The 17,889-nt window shown below is 42.9% G+C and overlaps 1 protein-coding gene and 1 pseudogene across 1 annotated transcript in view; one reads left to right on the forward strand and one right to left on the reverse strand.

The window, feature by feature from the left end:
* Positions 1-17,889, forward strand: part of DTD1 (D-aminoacyl-tRNA deacylase 1) — a 176,727-nt gene that overhangs the window by 47,191 nt on the left and 111,647 nt on the right. The gene's annotated exons all lie outside the window — the stretch shown is intronic.
* LOC100458515 (double homeobox protein A-like) lies at positions 5,478-6,422 on the reverse strand (annotated as a pseudogene).

The raw sequence follows: 17,889 nt of genomic DNA on the forward strand, positions 1-17,889 counted from the left end.
GGCTTTGCTTGATTATTGAGGTCACATGTGAGGCTGTTCTTATTCATCAATGAGCCCTCAGTCTCCCAACACCCCTTCCCCCTGCCACACAGGCAGTGATGAAAATGTTTCCAGAATATGGTGCCTTCTCAACACAATTACAGATGTGTCAGGGAAAAGCCGATGCAGCAACAACAGCTCAATATGTTAGTGACTGATGATCAGCCGCTCTGCTGGGTGACATTGAGACATGTGCTGTGGTAATAACTTTTTTCCTAGGAGAGATGAGCCCAACATGTGGATTGCTCAATGAGTGGGCAAGATTGTAGCAGTGTAGCCACTTTAAGACTTGTAGTTGAAAGTAATTTATAGTTTTCTTGGCTTTCTGAGTACCAGACATGGAATGCCTTACTCATCTGTCGAAGTGTTAATGGAACTAGAATAAAAACCCAGGGTGATCGACATCTTAGCCTCTGCATGGAAATTGTAATTTAATGAAATGCATGAATGTGGAGGCTTCCATGGGCAGTTCGCTGATCATTTACATTTAAACACACATGGGAAATTGTTAAGGGCTCATATTTTATGATGTATTATTACCTATTCAGTTCATGGTAAAAGCTTTTCACAATGAATTGTAGACTAGTTTCCTGCAGATTATTTATTGTTTCATGAGTAAGTGTCACAATTTTTTCTCCTTTGTGTCTCTGCTCATCCACCTGAAATGAACTCCTTCCCCTTCTCTACCTGCTGACATCTTCCCCATCTTTTAAGCTTCATTTCAGATAGGTAGCTCTTCACACATGATGCTTACCTCAGTGCCCATCCAGGCGAGGCCTTTCTTCCTGCCTTTGGCTCCCCATCACGTGGTGTGGCAAGGATTTCATAGTGGTAATGCCCTTGAATAAAAAGCTCATGCTCATTTGTTTGTTAGTTTGCTTGCTTGTTCATTTATCCACTTATCCATCCATCCATATGTCCATCCATCTGCCCATCCATCCATCCATCCATCCATCCATCCATCCATCCATCCACCTGTCCACTACCTACTCATCCCATACCTTCATCCAGCAGATTGTTATTGGGTGCTTGCTCTGTGCTGGCCCTGCATGTAGGTCCAGCACTGAACCAACATTGTACCCTCATGAAGCTTCCATTCTAGTGGAGAGACAAACAAAAACAAAAACAAAAACAAGTATAATTTAAAATTCTGATGATATAAAGAAATCAAACAGGGTTAGGTATAGAGAATGCTATTGGCTAGAGGTCCCTTTAGGTACAAGTGCTAGGGAAGGATGCTGAGATAAGAGGGAGCCAGTGAAGACTGAAGGAAGAGTGCCAGACAGAGGGGTCAGCAGATGCAGAGCTCTAGGGTGACTGGTGGAAGAAAGGCCAGTGTGGCTGGAGCTTGGAGGGTGACAGGCAGAGGGGCAGAACCTGAGGCCAGAGCTGTGACCTGGGCTTGATGGAACAAGGCCTCATGGGCCAAGGTAAGGAATTTGGCTTTTATTGTTAGTAAGCCAAAGACCTATTAGAATGTTGAGAGCTCTGATTTGTGTTTGCAGAGATGGATGAGACTAGGTTTAGTGTAGGCTCAGGATCGGGGGATGTGTGGCTTGTGACAGGGTGGCAGAGAGGACATTTAGGAGCTGTGGAAAGATTCTGGATACACTTTGGAGGCCCTCAACCACTCTCATGTTCTGCCTTCCACAGTAGAGCTTTTCTGTCAGTGACTCATGTTTGGTTCTTTCATACTGTGGCTTGAGCATTAGAGAGTAATATTGTAAAGTTCAACCTCCCACAGTTCACTGCAGGAATGACCCCATTCTTGCCTCCAAGGCCAGCATGGTGGAGGGATTCCATGGCATGAGTTTCTATGATGACATCAGACATTGGACATCAAGGAGTGCGATGCTCATGCCTGGTTTTTAGTGATCCTTGGGCACAGTCTGGACACAAAAGCCAGAACTTGTTTGATGGTTTTTTTTTTTTTTTAAGGAAAAAAAAAAAAAAAAGCAAGCAAGTTCAGGGAAGCAGCTTCCTTTTTCCTGGTCAACATGAAGCCAAATGTTTCACTATTGTCCAGTTTTCCCCCAAATACAAAAACGTTAATTATAAAAAGGTACTGTAAAAAGCCCAAGAAACGTGTATTGAATTTGATTTATGTATACTATTGTAGCTAATATTTTCAGGGAAATTTCTAAATGTCTGTCATAGGAGCTTGTCAGAAAAAGAAAGATTTATTTTTGGAAAAGTATGTTTCCTGGTGTTCATTGAGCTTGGAAATTATGGAAAGTCATTGTCAGAAGGGAGGCAGCTGCTCCAGAGGCGGAGTGGAAGTCAGGACTGGAGAAGGTTGTCACACTGTGGGCTCCAGCGTGCCTCTTGCTGCTTGCTGGTCAAGAGTCTCGCAGCAGCCACTTTATACCTCACTAGCTCCACCATCGCAATTATTTCTGTCAATACGAAACACAAAAGAATGGCATGTCTATGAATATTTTTCACATAAGATATATTCCTTTGACTATTTTCCATAAAATGTGAAGTCAATTTCTTTTTCTATTTTTAATCATGAAAGTGAAGCCCGGAAGCCTCAATTTCTGTGTAATGGAAAGTTCTAAGTTTGTGGCCTTGTTTCCATTTTCCACTTCTCCTTTGCTAAGTCAGGAACATGATACTCACATAATATCCCCCGGGCAGTGGCTCTGTTCAGGAATTGCATGGCTGATTGACTGCAGAGGAGGGCAAAGGCTATTATTAACCATTCGTGTCATTGTTGGGTCATGAAACCTTCAGGGGATAAGTATAAGTTCTATAAAATTTCATTTTGAAATCCAGACCAGATCTGGCCTTATGCTCTGAGGATTTTTTTCTTTTTTTAAGTTTCATGTTGTCCCTTTGCCCCCTTCATTTTCTCTTGGGAAGAGTCTCTTATTATCATAATTACTACTTGAAAAAAAATTCCAAGCAAGAAAGCAGTGTATTAACTGGAAAGTAACAATTTAGAAATGTTATTTTTTAATAGTAAGCTTTTATAGTATTCCTGGGTAGAAAGGTATTTTTATAGAAACAGTTATTTTCCTATCTTTTTTCTCATGAGTCCATAAAATAGCATTTTTATATCAATTTTTGTTATACCTAATACATAAAATCAGTATTCTTTTAAGAATTTAGAAGTTTAAGATACACCAAAAATATTTTTGACAATAACTCTCATTCTCAGAGGTAGCGCCGTTAATAAGTACTATGTATTTACTTCCAGACTTAACAAAAATATGTTTACCTACATTTACACCTGGTATCTCTGGGTGTGTGTGTGTCAGAAGATTTTTTTAAATTGTGTTAAATTGTACATAACCTAAAATTTTTAGGTATACAGTTTTGTGGCATTAGTATATTCACATTGTTATGCAACTATTATTATCACCATCTATCTGCAGAATTTTTTTTTTTTTTTGAGATGGAGTCTCACTCTGTCGCCCAGGCTGGAGTACAGTGGAGTGATCTCAGCTCACTGCAACCTCCACCTCCCGGATTCAAGCAATTCTCCTGTCTCAGCCTCCCTAGTAGCTGGGATTACAGGCATGCATCACCATGCCTGACTAATTTTTGTATTTTTAGTAGAGATGAGGTTTCGCCATGTTGGCCAGGCTGGTCTCAAACTCCTGACCTCAAGTGATCTACCCGCTTCGGCCTCCCAAAGTGCTGGGATTACAGGTGTGAGCCACTGCTCCCAGACTATCTACAGAATTCTTTTTATCTTACAAAATTGAAACTTTACCCTTAAGTAGTAATTCCTGATTCTCTTCTCCCTTCAGCCACTGGCAACGGCCCTTCTATAATACTTTCTGCCTTTTGAATTTGACCACTCTGAGTATCGTATGGATAATCATATGGTATTTGTCCCTTTGTGACTGGCTTATGTCGCTTAGCATAATTTCTTCAAGATTCATCCATGTTGAGCCTTATGTTCATAGCATGTGTCAGAGTTTTCTTTTTATGGCCACAGAATATTCTCTTATATACCACATTTTGTCTATCCATTCGTTTATCCACGCACACTTGGGTTGTTTCCACTTTTTCATTATTGTGAATAGTGCTGCTGTTAACATTGGTGTACGAATATCTCTTCAAGACCCTGGTTTTAATTCCTTTGGGTAAATACCTAGGTACAGGTTGTGGATCGTATGGTAGTTCTTTGTTTAATTTTTTTGAGGAACCACTATACTGTTTTCCACAGTGTTTGTACCATTTTACATTCCTACCGGCAATGCTCAAGGGTTCTGATTTCCCCACATCCTCACCAACATTTGCTGTTTTGTGTGTGTGTGTTTGTGTGTGTGTGTGTTTTGTGATACTAGTCATCCTAATAAGTGTGAAGGGTATCTCATTGTGGTTTTGATTTACATTTCTCTAATGATTAGTGATGTTGAGCATCTTTTCATGTGCTTCTTGGCCATTTATATATCTTCTTTGGAGATCTATTTCAGTTCTTTGCCCAGTTTTGAATTGGTTTGTGTTTTTTTATTGTTGAATTGCAGAAGTTCTTTATGTATTCTGTGTATTAATTTCTTAACAGATAGATGATCTGCAAATATTTTCTGTCATCCTGTGGATTACCTTTTCACTCTGTTGGTGGTGTTTTCTGATGTACAGAAGTTTTTAATTCTGATGAAATCCAATTTGTCTATTTTTGCTTTTGTTGCCTGTGCTTTTGATATTATAGCTAAGAAATCATTGCCAAATCTAAATCATGAAGCTTTTTCTTTATGTTTTCTTCTGAGAGTTTTATAGTTTTAGCTTTTACATTTAGATATTTGATCCATTTTGAGTTAGTTTTAGTATGGTATAAGGTGTATGATGTTTTTACTTGCAGACAGGCTGGGAGAACAGTATCAGGGACTTTATTTTCTGAAATCACTTGAGAGTAAGTTGTTGGCCTGATGCCTTCTCACCCCTGAATTCATTAGTATATTTCCTGCAAACAGGGACATTCTCTTATAGAAGCCCCAAAACAGCTGTCAAAATCATAAAATTAGCATTGACATTTTACTAGCAGCCATCTTCAGACTCCATTCGTAATTTACCAGTTATCCCAAGGAGGTCTTTTATTACTATTATTATTAAGTTTATTTTCATTGTCTCAAGGTCTGCGGAACTCTGGATCCAGGCTGTCAGTAGGGTAGTGTGGTGCCTCTTGTACCTATCTCTGCCTCCTACAGTTCTTTTTATTTATTTTATTTTATTTTTTATCATAGAGACAGGGTCTTGCTATGTTGCTCAGGCTGGTTTCAATCTCCTGGGCTCAAGCAATATTCCTGCCTCTGCCTCCCAAAGTGCTGAGATTACAAGTATGAGCCACCACACCTGGCCAAGTTCTTTACCCTCTTCAGAAGGCTTAGCTTGCAGTTTCAGCAGAAGGATCGACTCCCAGGAAGACCGTGAGAGAGATTTGGGACCCAAGTTGATAATACTAAATACACTGAACTTGAGTGTTTTCACCATGTTCTGGCTCTAGAGAAGTGAGAGTTGCTAGTGAGGTTGGTGCTATTGTATGTGTCTTCTGTACCTTGAAGTCCCTCAGAGATCTTGCCCCTGGTCTTCTTTTTCTAAGGACACAACAGGTTCCCTTTTTCTCTGAAGATGAAATCTAGATCTTTGATTTTGGAACCAAATTTGGACTCTTGACTCTGGAGCACCAATTTCTTTCCTTCTTTTTTTTTTTTTTTCTTTTCTTCTTCTTTTTTTTTTGAGACAGAGTTTCTTTCTTGTTGCCCAGACTGGAGTGCAATGGCGCGATCTCTGCTAACCGCAACCTCTGCCTCCTGGGTTCAAGTCATTCTCCCGCCTCAGCCTCCCCAGTAGCTGGGATTGCAGGCATGTGCCACCATGCCCGGCTAATTTTGTATTTTTAGTAGAGATGGGGTTTCTCCATGTTGGTCAGACTGGTTTCGAACTCCTGACCTTAGGTGATCCACCCGCCTCAGCCTCCCAAAGTGTTGGGATTACAGGTGTGAGCCACCATGCTCAGCCTGGAGCACCAATTTATTTAGCAATTTGTTCTCTGGAATCAATCCCAGGGTATGGGTTTTTCATAAATGCCTTGTCGAGAGTGCATAGTTGAGAGGTGCTATAGGTAGTACGACACCGTCTGGCTTCTCTACCAGGTTGATCTTGCTTATGGCTCTGGCTTGACTCTAAAGTCTCAGGTCTGGTCTTTCCTGGAATCTGTGCCTAGCTCTTCGATTCTGAAACCAAATCTGGATTCTGGGTGGATCTTCTGTATTGATTTCTAAAGCAAGTTTTTGTTTGATAGCATAATCTGAGTAAAGTTTTTGATTGAAGCTATTGATGAGAATTTTCAATTAATCTTCTGTGAATTTGGTGCAACTGCGCCTATGACTTGTTGCTACCATCTTGTATGAAGAGTTGTCTTCAGCCATGCTGGAAGAGAGTCCCAAGAAGGTCCTCATAGTGAAAGGATCCAGTTCAGAATCATGCGTTGTATTTGGTTGTCATGTGTCTTTAGCGTCCTTCATTCTGGATCATTTCCTCAGTCTTTCCTTGATTTTCATGACCTTGAGTCTCTGGAAGAATACAAGCCCATTATTTTGAAGCATGTCCCTTAATTTGGGTTTGTCTGATGTTTCCTTAAGGTTAGATTCAGGGTGTGTGTTTGTGTGTATGTGTATGTGTGTGTACATGCGCTTGTATGTGCACAAGTGCTTGACAGAAATGGTCCCGTATTGCCTATGTTTTTCTGAAACATGCTTTCTTTCCCACTCCACAAGGGCATTTGTGTGGTTACATATGCAGCTAGATCATTCATTCTAACTGCAAGATGGGATTCTCTCCTATGAATATACTGCATTTTGTGTAGCTATTTTCCTTTTGATGGATTTGTGGAGTTGGTCGCAATTTTTTGCTCTTACTAATGATGATGCAAAATTACTTTTTTTGCATCTCCTTTTGTGGATCTAGATTTTCTAGGTAATAGAAAATTGCTCTTTTATAATGTTTGTTATTGTTTTTAAAATTTGAAGTATTTCAAACATACTAGAAGTACAGAGAATGATACAACAACACCTCACTTTAGCGCATGTTGATATAGGCTCTACAATCTTTAAGTTGGTGGAATTATATTATTCAATAAATGGCTAAACTGGGAGTTTTACAGGGACTTGTTCTAAGTTAGTGTCTCACTGAGTGAGAATTATTGTTAACGATAAAATTGCCTCAAAACTATGTAGCTTTCTCCAAGAAGGAGATATTTTGGGAAAACTGTCAGGTTTAACAAACAGAACATGTATACCTCCCAGATGTGACCTGTGAATAAAATACCAGGTAGGCTCAGCCAACTTTTCTTTTATGCTTCTTTCATGTCTTTCTTAATAGAATTTAATAAAATGAAGCAGGAGGAGGAATCATCAAAGGTTAAGAATAATAGACCTGAAAGAGTTGCCTGGAACCTGTGTAGATTCATTTCTCATCTTGGTTCCTTTACTTGGCATCAGGTGAGATGAGACGTCCATTCAGGAATTCATTCCAAGTCTATTTCAGTACCCAGGATAGATTTGAGATAAATCAGTTCCATACTGAGGCGTGACATTAGGCAAATCAAGGGAAGGAGGAGGAAAGGAATCAGGTCAGAGCTCAGCTTACTTCATTCAACCGTGGCATATGGGGCTGGGCGCAGTGGCTCACGTTTATAATCCCAAGACTTTGGGAGCCCAAGGCAGGAATATCGCATGAGCCCAGGAGTTTGAGACCTGCCTGTGCAACATAGCAAGACTCCATCTCTACAAATAATAAAAAAAAATTAGCAGAATGTGGTGGTGCACGTGTGTAGTCCCAGCCAGTTGGAAGGCTGAGGCGAAGAATCGCTTGAACCCAGGGGGTTGAGGCCACAGTGAGCCATGATCGTGCGTCTGGACTCCGGCTTGGGCAACAAAGTGAGAACTTGTCTGTAAATCAACCTATCATTGAATCAATCAATCAATCAACTGTGGTACATGGAGTTCTATAAAGTTAGGTAGATAGATGAGAGAGAGAGAGAGAGAGATAAATTCGGGACTTGGAGAGGAGTGCAGCATCAGGAGTTTTATTGAAGCATCTAATTTTTCACCTGCAGAAATGGAAACAAGGAGGAACTGGTCTCCTAATTTACATACCTGCTGGGAGAAATCTGTGTGTGACTCTAGATGGCAGTGCCTGGACCAGAAGCAGAGGCATGTGGCCAGTTGTGTCTTCGTACCAGTTCTGGGAAAATGAGATAGATTTAGATACCAGCTCCTGCAAGCTTTGGAGATGTGGCCTCAATACCTAAAATGAAGTCTCTGTGTGCCTGTTGTTGGGTGTTTTTGTTTTTAATGCTTAATTGCATTCCTAGAATTCCCAGGTTTGCCTGTTAATAGTGGAATACTATACAAAGGAACCACAGAGGTTTCTTAACATTTACACTACATTGGAATCCTATTCCTGGCTGAAGTGGTGTTTTGCAGAAATGTGGCATTCATTTTTATGTTTTGGTACCTGGGTTATGGGTAAGGATAAAAGGTCTGTGGCCTTCAGCCTGAAAAATAACAGCAACAACAGGAACCACACTGGGAGTCAGTTTGGGGCTTTGATGGGTTCCTTTTTCATAGTGTTTTAAGGACTATATATTTCAAGGCGCTAAAAATGAAATGTCAGTATTTTAGCATATGGCAGAGTGGACATGTTTCAGTCATCAGTTTAAGATTCTGGGCATAGTGTATAAATAGTAATTCTGAGGGTATTTTTTCCTTCATCCTTCCTAGAGACGTGGAATGCTTGGCATTTGAAATGAGATCATCCAAGGCCTTGGATTGCTGCTGCAGATAGTGGAGGCCTGTTGTTAGGCGTCTACCTTACATTTGTGTCCAAGGCCCTGCGAGAGACCAAAGCAGAAGCGAGGCTTCACTGGACAGGTACAAGGCTCTGGCAGGCATGACACACCTTCACTATGTACCCCGTCTTTGTGGCTGTCAACGCCTGTGACGAGTTGGCAGCTGGCTTTGGTCTGGCATTTGTTCTGTAGGTGGCTGAAATGCCCATCATGGAAGAATGTCCTCATGGGTTTGTAAGGAAAGGGGCTTTCCTTGTGCAGATGCCTGCTGCTGTGCACACACCTTCCCATGGAGCTTGTGGGCAGCATCTCAAGGGGGTCCCTGGGCTTCCTATAGTCCTGAATCTACCATTCACCCCATCTGTCTCTCTGTTAAAGGCTGGGGCAATACAAATGATGCTGAGTGCAGTTTTGTCCCTTATTTTTCTCATGAAAACCCTTGAGGAACTAAAGGAAGGAAAAGAGGAGTAGCCTAAAGTAGGTCTGGGAGTTGGGTGCCTGGGAATTCTGGCAGGACTCCTACTAACTGACTTTGGTCACATCACAGAGCCTCTTGGATTTGGTGTCTTCGTGTGTCGGGTTAGAGGGTTGGGCCAGGTGATCCTATGGGGCCTTTCTGGTGCTAGGAACCGGTGACTCTGTGGTGTTGACAGTTGGCCATTCATAGGTCTGCCTTCCTCATGTGCCCTCATTGGCTGTCTCTGTTGACAGTGTTTTTCGTTAGACTTTATTCTCCAGAAAAAACCCACAACCCAACATGGTTTTGAAATCTCCACTGGGGACCCTTAGGAACTTTGCAGGCATCAGTCTTTGTATGCTGATGGAAATCAGATGTCGAGAGAGGAGGGCATGCATGTTAATGAGCCATATGGACCCCATTGCATTTCAGGCTCATCAGCCCTGACCTTCTGAGATGAACCACTTACATTTGGCTTTAACTTGAGCTCAGCAGAACAAAGTAAAGCTCTGACAATGGGGAAAAGGAATTCCAACTTTCTCTGCTCTTCTAATCAATCAAGCTGAGAGTCTCAAAGGCCAAGTATTTCAGAAATAACAAATGCAAATAACTTAATTTTCATCGTGAATATCTATTTTCCAAAATGTATTGGTGTTTTCATTGGCTTTGAGTGAGAGGCTCATTTCTATACTTGACCCTTAACTTTACATGTAGAAATTGGGGTGGTTGCCTCCATTTGGTTCCTTTTTAATAAATATTTATTAACTACTTTTCATATGCCAGATTTCTGTGTGGTGGGTGCTAGAAAGAGCGATAAGCCATGGTTTTTTTCTTCAAGAGCTTCTCCCTTAGGGAGATGGAAGTCACATTGGGGCAGTTCCGAGAGGATGTTATTTGCCCAGTGCTGAGGGAGTGAGTGGAATACAGGGAGGTTTGGTGGGGACTTGGTCGTCAGAATAGGTGTCCCTGAGCACAGAACAGATGTCTTAGTTGCATCTCGAAGGTTGAGGAAGAGGCAGCTGGGTCTGAAAGCTTGGGGCAAGGGTGGTGCATGCCCAGAAGATCAGGACATGAGCATGGAGGCTTGAACCTCCTGGGGAATGAAAGCAGGTGAGCCTGATGGGGCAAGAAAGCAGGGGGTGGGGAGGGTGATGAGGATGGAGAGGCAGCCAGATGGTGGCAATGCTGTGTCCTGGTAAGGAGCGTGTACCTTTGTTCTTTGGTGGTGGGCAGTGAGCAGCCACTGAGGAGGGATTTGCAGTGAAGGGAAGGTCAGAAGTAGTCCTCAGCTGTGACCCTCTTGTAGCAGGATGGCAGATAGATTGGACTGGGCGAGGTAAAGGAGGCAGAAAGACCTGAAAGGTGAGAACTGCTGCACTGGGCCAGGGTAGAGAGGAACAGAGCAGGAACAGATGGGCAGGGGCCAGGGGAGAGTGGTGTCATCAACCTAGATGGGGCCCACATCAGGAGCAGGGCTTTGAAAAGATCTCTTCTGTTCCCTGAATCACTGTTGGCCCTGCAGGACCAGTTGTTCTCTTTGTTCACCTGATCCCTTCTCTTTGGTGCTGATAATCTCCCTCAAATAGCCAGTGGTCCTTCGTTGTTGGCTCATATTATAGATAAAAGACCAGGTCACGGGTATAGGAAGCTGGTGCAGTCTTCTCTGATACCATGGCAGGCCTTGCTGGGAGGCCAACTGCAGGATCTGTGGCTGTTGGTGGGCAGGTGTGCTTAGTACTTGGTAGCTTTGACCTAAGCCACTGGTTTTCAACCTTGAATGTGCATTAGAATCACCTGAGTTGCTGTGAAAATTCCCAGTGCATAGGCTGTACCCCAAGCCAATGACACCAGATTCTCTGGGAATGGGACCAGAGATGGTTGCATCTGCAGCTGAGTTTGGGAGCAATGATCTGGGATGTACAGCGAGGGACCAGGATGACAAGAGAGTGCCCAGTGCCTTGCTTGGGGACCTTTTTCCTAGGTCACCCATAGGCTGAATTAGAGCATTTTCAGGGCTCAGTGTAAAATGAAAAATGCCAGATTCCTTGTTCAAAAAGCAGTAGAAAAGTACTTTTAAAGGCACTAAAAGGCAAATCATTTTCTCTTCTTTCATCTCTCTCTCTTCCTCCTCCACTTGTCATGGTGCTTCTATTTTCTAAGTCATTATAACCAAGGACAAATAAAAAATTTATTAGCGTGAATTTTACCATTTATATTGTGCAGTGCCAGTTTTAAATGCAAATTTAAGGCCGAGGCGGGCGGATCACGAGGTCAGGAGATTGAGACCATCCTACCTAACACGGTGAAACCTCGTCTCTACTAAAAATACAAAAAATCAGCCGGGTGTGGTGGCAGCGGCTTGTAGTCCCAGCTACTCGGGAGGCTGAGGCAGGAGAATGGCGTGAACCCGGGAGGCAGAGCTTGCAGTGAGCTGAGATTGCGCCACTGCACTCCAGCCTGGGCAACAGAGAAAGACTCCATCTCAAAAAAAAAAAAAAATGCAAATTTAACTTGTATGTGGAATGACCAGAATTACACAGTTTGTATTTTGTAGCTCCTACATCATATGAATTTCATTCTTACCAGAACAGTAGGAACTAACATATTCCTTCTTTTTGTCTCACACATGTCCTGCCACCACTGTCTTGTTCAGTTCACTGATGAGTCAGGAGGGACTGTCAGGTCGGGGAGCCGTGGGTCGCCTTGTTTGCTTTCTGAGTCAGCATGTCCAGGGGAAGTGGTGGCTAACACAAGACAAGACTCGAGCGAGAAAGACTCTGATGGGCTTTCTCAGCCATTCATCTTTCTTTCTTTTTTTTTTTTGAGATGGAGTCTTGCTCTGTCACCCAGGTTGGAGTGCAGTGGCGCGATCTCCGCTCACTGCAGCGTCCGCCTCCCGGGTTCACACCATTCTCCTGTCTCAGCCTCCCGAGTAGCTGGGACTACAGGCGCCCGCCACCAAGCCCGGCTAATTTTTGTATTTTTAGTAGAGATAGGGTTTCACTGTGTTAGCCAAGATGGTCTCAGTCTCCTGACCTCGTGATCCACCCGCCTTGGCCTCCCAAAGCCATTCATCTTTCTTAGAACACCATTGCTCTTTCTGTGTTCAAGGCAAGTTCTGGTTCAGATGGAAAGTGTGGGCTCTTGGGGCTGTCAGCACCCCCTTACTCAGTTGTAGAAGTAACACGCTTACTGTACATGTGAGTTGAGTGTCGCTGAACCCCCACCCATTGTGGGCCCACCCAGTGCTGTGCTCATGGAATCCCAAGTGCTGTGCTCAGTGGGCAGCAGGGAAAGGCGTCAGACCCCCAAATTGTGTGTATCACCTCTGCTTATGCTCATGCACCACAGTCCTGTTGGACTTCACCTACAAAACACACATTCGAAGGTAAAATTGGGCTGGATGAGTGGCTCATGCCTGTAATTCCAGCACTTTGGGAGGTGGAGGCAAGTGGATTGCTTGAGCCCAGGAGTTTGAGACTAGGCTGGGCAACGCAGGGAGATGTTATCTTTACAAAATTTAAACAAAACAACACACCAAAAACCTAGCCCACTGTGGTGGTGCACGTCTGTAGTCCCTGCTACTCAGGAGGCTGAGTTGGGAGGATTACTTGGGCCCAGGAGGTCAAGGCTGCAGTGAGCCGAGACTGCACCACTGAACTCCAGTCTGGGTGACGGAGCAAGACCCTGTCTCAAAACAAAAACAAACACAAAAACAAAACAGGTAAAATTGTTAACAGTTTCTACATGGCTATAGCAGAGCATTTAATTAAGTGCAGAACCAGTTGAGTGCGAGGCCCTGTGTGCTTGCTCAGGTCACACACCTGTGAAATCAGCCCTGTCACCCTGTCATGTTGCAGCCTATCACGGCCCCGTCCTCCCTGCCCACATCCTGGCCATCCTTCTCCGTGATGAAATCTACCCTCCCGCTCTGTACTTCTGGCCTGCACGCTGATCACCCTACTTCATGCTGCAGCTGCCCTGCACTGAACCCCCAGTGCCCCATGCTGCTCCACTTCTGATTTCCTTTGTCAGACTTATCTTTTAAAATATTGTCACTGTATCTATTGGTTATTTACTTTTTACATTTATTGTCTCTTTCCCCTGCCAAAATATAAGTTCCCCAAGGGCTGGGATCTTAGACCAATTATGGGAAAGCAAGAGGCAGCTCAGAATTGACTATGTGCTATTTGCTGTGTATGGTTGTAACATGTGATAAAGCAGGCATTACAAACTAAAGGCAGATGGAGGATTTCTCAGCAGGTAGTAATTGGGCAACTGGTTGCAATTATGGAAAATTAATGATTTTAGATCCTTTATACCATACCTTAGAATAAATTCCAGTGGAATTAAAAAGATAAATGTAATTTTAAAAAATCTCACAGAGGGTACTGGTCTTCCTAAATATAAAAATGTGTTTCAACACTCTAGTAATGCAACAGATGGTACTGGCAGAGCAGGAGAGAAACCTATTAACAGACTAGATGAAAAACCTGAAAGAGAAGCTGATTATTTATGGGAAGTTGAGAATATAATAAAGGATACCATTTCAGAGCAGTGGCAAGAGGTGGATTTTCAAAAAACCTGTTAAAACAGCTGGTTAGTTTTTGTTTGTTTGTTTGGTTTGTTTGTTTTTAGATGGAGTCTCACTCTGTTACACCGGCTGGAGTACAGTGGTGTGATCTTGGCTCACTGCAACCTCCGCCTCCGGGGTTCAAGTGATTCTCCTGCCTCAGCTTCCAGAGTAGCTGGGATTATAGGCATGTGCCACCACACTGAGCTAATTTTTGTATTTTTAGTAGAGAGGGGTTTCACTATGTTGGGCAGGCTGGTCTTGAACTCCCGACCTCAGGCAATCTGCCTGCCTCCGCCTCCCAAAGTGCTGGGATTATAGGCGTGAGCCATCGCTCCCAGCCAACAGCTGGTAGTTTTAAAAATTGTTGGTACATAATCTGCCTAGCTGTCTTTCTGTGGCTCCTTTGCCTCCAGTATATTCTGATAAAGAGAGGGTTTGTCTTAACCCTCTCATGACTGCCCCCTTTGAGAGTTGTCTCACTGCATCTTGCTCCTGGCCAACGTTAGAACTTTCAGGTCCCAGCATAGGCTGAGCCCTGTGCAGCTTGGGCCCCTCCCCAAAACGGTTCAGTGAAATTTTTCTGGAGAGTGGTCTGAGCATCAAGACTTTTCAAAGCTCTCCAGGTGCTTCTAAACTGTAGCTAAGATTGAGAATCGTGGTTTTAGTAGGCTCTGTCATCCTTTTGGGGCATAGTCCAAGATCTAGGCTAAGAACACTGCCCGAAAAGATTAGGGCATAGGGCTTGCCAGATTCTTGTAGCTGGGCAGGGATGGAGGTAGATCTGGGGTCTTTCAAACCAGCCCACTTATTTGAAGTGGACAGAATGCTTTCCAGGGTATGTGTCCAGAGGATGAGAGGTAGGGCCTTTAGCCACTGGTTCCTGTCTGCCTTGGCAGTTCAAGCAGGCCAGCAGGCTTCCATGGCTTCTGAGAAGGCCTCATGACAAAAAGACCTGCAGTGCATGGTGAGGAGTACTGACTGTCAGCTGAGCTGAAGCTAACGTGGAACTGTCCGCAGTGGTTGGGGCTGACACAGGGCGGGCCCAGGGGGCAGCATGCAGGCACTGAGAAGTGTCTGCATTTGAGTCTTTGCATAAACTTATATACCCCGTCCTTGAAATTAAGTGCACTTCTAGGCATTTGGGGGATTCCCAATAAATATTAGCTGGAAAATAATAGCTATAAAAATATTTTCTAAAGCAATAAAAGAAAAATGCCATTTTGGTTTTATTCAGTTTACAATCTTTAGTAAGGTAGAGTAACTCCTAGGATTAAAAGTCAGTCACAATCTTGGACAACATTTTTACTTTCCGGTGCGTACTTGGCTCCTATTCAGGAGCTGGCAGGCTGAGTCTGGAGGGGCCCATCCAGCTTTTAGACCAAGGCAGGTGCAGCCTGGAGGGCCTCAGGGGACCAAAGGACCCTTTCAGGGATACACGGGTAACACTCCTAGCTCCACTTTTGAGCAGTGTGTCTCTACCTGGGCTGCCTTGTCCTGTGTAGTCTCAGGGGGCTGGCACACATAAGCGGACTCTACTAGCTTTGACATTTCCATCCTGCTGGAGCACTTTGGTCTCATTTTTGATGAAGCACTCTCAACTCCAGCTTGTAGACCTGTTTTGGATATCAGGAGTAGCATCTGAATTTCATCAGTATGAAGCAGTAGAAAGGGAGACACAATAGGAAAAATGCTTTGTAGACTTCAAAACTCTATGCAGATATGGGGTGGGACTAAAAATAGTATGATAAATTGTGGATTTTTGCTGAATTTAGAGCAGAACGATGGATGCTTTCATGTCTGTTTAGGGACTAAATGGCACTGGGGAATAGAGGAGAGAGTTGTTCAGAAGCAGTTGTTGGCTGACTTGCTTAAGAAACAGAATTTTTGCCAGTGTGTCTGAGACTTCCTGAAGCAAAAAGGGATCACCCAGCTGCAGCTTGGGGCTTTTAGCAGGTGGGTTGTGGCCACATGGCATTGACTTAATTAATTAATTAATTAAAGAACAGGCCAGGCACAGTGGCTCATGCCTGTAATTCCAGCACTTTGGGAAGCTGAGGTGGGCATATTGCTTGAGCCCAGGAGTTTGAGAAGAGCCTGGGCAACATGGTGAAACCCTGTCTCTACAAAAAATTAGCTGGGTATTATGGCGTATGCCTATAATCTCAGCTGCTTGGGAGGCTGCAGTGGGAGGATCATCTGAGCCTGGGAGGTCGAGGCTGCAGTGAGTCAAGATTGTACCACCAAACTCCAACCTGGGTGACAGAGTGAGACTCTGTCTCAAAACAAACAGACTCATAAATTAGCTGTCTTTGAACTCAAATATTAGTCTAAAGTATGCTAATATATGAAAGTAATATGTTGATTTTTGAGTGTGAAGTAAGAATACTCTAAAAATTAAAGTAAGCTTATGAAATTCAAATAATTTTTACTTAGTGGCTTATAATTACTGTGAAAGGTATATGATCTAAACAGACAAATAGCATACTTGTTTAACAATTAGACAGTGGTTAATTCATAAACTTCTAATCAGACATCTCTCTTTGGATAGTAGCTCTGGCATTCTTTCCAAAAGTTTATTCACTTTTTAAAAATGAAATTTAGAAAGCTGTTGTTTTGGAAATGTATAATTCCAAAAGTAAACCTTGCTTTTGAAAAATGAAATTGTTATATGTGAAGGAGGATTATAATAACAGAGCATCATTGCTCATAAAAACACGTTTGAGAACAAACAGTTTTAAAGTTTCAAATCCATGCACATGACCCTCAGAGCTATCATGAGAGGGGAGGGGCATGGGGATGGCCTCAAATGGCTTGTTCAAGGTCATGTGACATGGCTCAGTGAGAGAGCTGGGCCCCAGTAGAAAACAGTGTTTCAGGCTGCACTGCTTTAGATTTTTTTCGGACTGAACTTCCTTAAATATGATTTCTTTCCAATTTATAATATGGTCTGTTTAAACAAATAAAGCTCCAGAATTTCTCAGATCAGTGGGTGGCTGATATGATTTGGCTGTGTCCCCACCCGAATCTCATCTTGAATTTTATATTAGCTCCCATAATCTTCCCATGTTGTGGGAGAGACCCAGTGGGAGGGTTTTCCTGTGCTGTTCTCATGATAGTGAACAAGTCTCAGGAGATCTGATGGTTTATAAAGGGCAGTTCCCCTGCACATGTTGTCTTGCTTGCCACCATGTGAGATGTGCCTTTGCTCCTTCCACTTCTGCCATGATTGTGAGGCCTCCCCAGCCATGTGGAACTGTGAGTCCATTAAACCTCTTTTTTAAAAATAAATTACCTGGTCTTGAATATGTCTTTATAGTAGTATGAAAATGGACTAATGCAGTGGCACTGGGTCCTCCAGGAGTGAGCTGCTCTGGAAAGTATTCAAGTCCTTGCCATTTGTTCTTCGAAGGCCAGCTCAGTTCAGTGTAGTTGCAGGGGTTTACAGGTCTATCTGTGGGCTCTGTCCTCAAAGCTTGGATGGTGTTAAGGAGAGTCTCTCAGTACCTGTGTGTAAAGCCATTGTTCAGTGCTTACCCATTCTGTTCTGTTTCTCCAGGCCAGAGCTCTGGGAGTCACACTGGCTCATCTCCAGAACCTGTATTTTTCTCTGTCAGAAACATTCTCTGTATTTGATGGGCTGGGAAAAATAATCTATTCAACCTGAAAAAGCTCATTAAAAAAGAAAATCTGTTGAATAAAAGGTTAAGTTGGTAAGGGAGGCTTTGGTTTTATACATACGCAAATAAAAGTCTCTTACATTGCTAAAAAAACCCTTTTTCTTTAAAAGCATTAATCAATATTAACAGTGCTTTTAAAGTGAGATTACATTATTTTAGAAAGTAATCATGATTCAGAAAATTAATAAATGCTTATGGATCATGCTTATGTATTTCATTTTAATCTGTAGTTTGGAATAAAGTTATTTCAAAGAGTGCTTTTGGTTATTAGAATGTTTAGCTATGTTATGATATAACACTTAAATTTAATTTCAGTAACAAAACAAGAACCCAT

This window comes from Pongo abelii, chromosome 21 (assembly GCF_028885655.2).
Source record: "Pongo abelii isolate AG06213 chromosome 21, NHGRI_mPonAbe1-v2.0_pri, whole genome shotgun sequence".
Taxonomy (NCBI): domain Eukaryota; kingdom Metazoa; phylum Chordata; class Mammalia; order Primates; family Hominidae; genus Pongo; species Pongo abelii.